The sequence below is a fragment of the Anarrhichthys ocellatus genome, unplaced genomic scaffold (assembly GCF_004355925.1).
Source record: "Anarrhichthys ocellatus isolate YVR2014 unplaced genomic scaffold, GSC_Weel_1.0 scaffold20, whole genome shotgun sequence".
In the NCBI taxonomy this organism is placed as follows: domain Eukaryota; kingdom Metazoa; phylum Chordata; class Actinopteri; order Perciformes; family Anarhichadidae; genus Anarrhichthys; species Anarrhichthys ocellatus.
The window spans coordinates 2117004-2120275 of NW_022280050.1; the positions used below are offsets into that span (position 1 = coordinate 2117004).

Here is a 3272-nt window from a genome sequence, read left to right on the forward strand (position 1 = left end):
GTGTGTGTGTGTGTGTGTGTGTGTGTGTGTGTGTGTGTGTGTGTCAGTCCACTGGCTTTGGGTTTCTGTGGAGGAAATGCACCAATTACAGTCAATGATGGTCTGGTTATGAAGGAAAGGTTATGGATTGGCTCCTGCGTTGGCCTGGAGCCCTCCTCAGGGGAGCAGCACTAAACTGGTAATTTGGTACAAATGCCTTATTGTGTGTGTGTCCCAGTGCAACTGCAGATGTGTATTACAAGTGTTTTTTCAGTCAGTCCATATGGTTTGTCACCTCCCTCAGATATCTTCTCTTTTTTTTACACCACGGAGGCAATGCCAGTCAATTTGTATCATTTCTCGGCACAGGAGTCTGGCAATGACGAAATACCTGATTTGTGGCTGTATTCGTCACTGCAGCAGAGACGATATATCATTTATGTATCGCGTGGTCTACAAAACATCAATACATCGTGAAAACTGTCCATCCCAGTTTTTCTCAGTCCAAGGTGGTGTCTTCAAAGTTCTTGTTATTGTCATTGTCATTTCAAACCCCAAAGATATTCAGTTTATTAACATAAAAGACCAAACAAACCAGCAAATATTCACATTTGAGATGCTGGAACTAGTGATTTATTGGAATTATTTACTAGATTATCTCAATGGTTGCTCATTTATTTTCAGTCAATTAATCAACTAATCGTTTTAGCTCTAGTAGAGTAATAAAGTTATATATAAGTACAGAGTAAAAGGAGGTTTTATACACATACTGTAAAGAAAATGTCTGGAGAAGATTATTATTATTGCTTTATACAAGTTCACTCATAGTTTGGTGTTCGATAACGTCTCATTATATGCCACAGGCTATCATTGTTTCTCTACCAAGGACCAGCTTTACTCAGCAAACAGTTGGATTTGGTGCATTGTGTTGTTTTGTCGTTGAGAGACGAGACGTGTGCGTTCTCGGTGATGCTCATAGTCACCCTCATAGCACCCACAGTCCGGCCTCTTTCAAAGCCGGTGGGATCACACTTGAGGCCACTTCTCAGCAGTTTGTTCACATGCAAAGTGGATTTGGTTTCCGTTGCATGCGTCTGCTTATTTAGCAACACAAATGAAAAAGAAGGCGATTTATACTTTTCTGGAGGTGTTTGGAGGTTAAAGCTTACAAGAAGAGCAGCAATTGTTAATAGTACAGTAGGCTTCAACTACCCTTGTGTTAATTATACTGTATATATCTTGCTTTATATAATTTATAGTGACCAAAACCAATGTTGTACATTACAAACACATCTCAGAAGACGCAAAAAAGTGATAGAAAACTAGGATGAGGTTTTTGTTTCACACGTTTTGACCTAGATTACTTATGTACATGCATCTATGCTTGTCTGTGTGCATAAAAAACAATATTCAAGGTTATTTGAGCGATAACACAATCTTTTACCCAACAAACTTACGACAAATTTAAAAACACTTTGTCGACTGCAAATTGTCATGAAAACAAACCGTAAGCAACAGTTGTCTTAAATTTATGCAACAGGTTGTTAACTAGTTACACCTCAGAGCTCGTGCTGTCAGAGGAATTGACTGAAGATTCAGTTTAACTGAAACTTTGAGTTCAAACCCAGCCGGTTCCTCAAATGCTGCTCTCTGTGTCTGTTTATCTGGGAGAAGATCCCAGCGTGACGGCTCACTCCGTCTCTGCTGTGATTTTTCTAATCGTAAGCGATTAGTGGCATCATCATCATCAACAACACTCAATCGGAATTGCAAACGAGGCCAAGATGCAGCAGAGAGGATTGTGGGAGGTTTGACCTGCTTTCTGCCTCCTGTTCATTAAAAACTGGCTCATTGAGGACGATCGTTATCTTCAAAGTCAGCGAGAAGCTGTTTGTCACAGCTGTTGTGTCTCTCTCTATCAAACTGACAGCTCAGGATGTTCAAATTAAATTCCCAAAATTGTGTTGGCGAGGAATCTCCTTCCCCTTTTTTTAAAGGTAGTGAATTATTCATTGAGCTGCTCCAAGAGCTTGTGGTGTAACATGGAGTCACTGACTGCTGTGAAGCTGACATGGCAACGATTTAAATTAGGGTCTTATATGAGCTCAGAGCTGTCACACTCTTGCTTTGTTCATTATGGAAATCTATCTACTGTATAGAGTCTTTGTGTTTGTGTCGGGTAATGTTAATCTGATCTTCTATAGTGACCTACAGTCGTATAGGAAATACAACGAACAGTGATGAAGGATAAACATATAGAAACATCAAAGTCAGACATGGTGCCAGAGGTAAAGTACAGTGACAAGTTGTTTCAAGTATTAAACCCCTCCCTCCAACACACATTGTCCAATCACAGCTTAGCAACTGTCTCTAGGCTCAGCAGGCTTTATTCTCTCCATGTTAACGCAGCATGTGGCTGCAGTAGCGTTGATACACTGCATTTAGAGGAGAGAATAAACTGTTTGTTTGTTCTAACCTAAACTGCAATCGGTCCAGACTGGCCCAGAGAAAGAATCCCAGTTGATCCTTTGAAATTTCCTCTCGTGCCACCATAAGGTTGTTTATTGCACTCGTTTAATATTTACATTTATAATCAAATACCTGGAGAACGAATGACATTCCCGTCATTCAGCTGCACTTCGTGTTTACTGCCAGTAAGCAGCTGTGAGCATGCTAATAGGCTAAACTGAAATGGTGAACATGGTGAACATTTTACCTGGTAGCGTATTAGCACGCTGATGTTGGCATGCAGTTCAAAGCACTGCTCTTAGTGCAGCCTTGTAGAGATGCTAATGCTAGCTCATCTGTAGACTTTTAGTTTGGCTTAGTTTACTTCACATTATCAAAATCATATCGCGCACACAAATCTCGCACAAATTGTGACTTGGACAGTAAGATTATGTAACACACGGCCACATCATACATTAAACCTTTTTTTTTTTTTTTAAAGTTGCTCTTTATTCTTCAAATGTTTTTCCTGTTACACTATTTTCAGCGTGAGACATAGACTTACAGCAATCTAATCCACTAATGATTAAACAATCCGGTTTTCTCTGTGAGTAGCTCTTTGAAGCCAACTTGTTGCGTAAGGATGCTGCTAGTCCATGTAAAAATCAAAAGGAGTGGGCTGACTACAGTTACAGACATTGGAAAATCACTTCAAAGTTAATGACTGGAATCATTACGTTTTCTCAATGAAGCAGCCTCTGGGCTGAGCTCTAATGGAAAATTATATTTGGAGATCCAATCAGTGACTTCACCCCCCCCCCCCCCCCCCCCCCCCCCCCCCCCCC

General features: G+C 40.5%; 1 pseudogene; it reads left to right on the forward strand.

The window, feature by feature from the left end:
• LOC116389728 (general transcription factor IIF subunit 2-like) overlaps positions 1 to 3272 on the forward strand; it is a 29943-nt pseudogene that overhangs the window by 15511 nt on the left and 11160 nt on the right.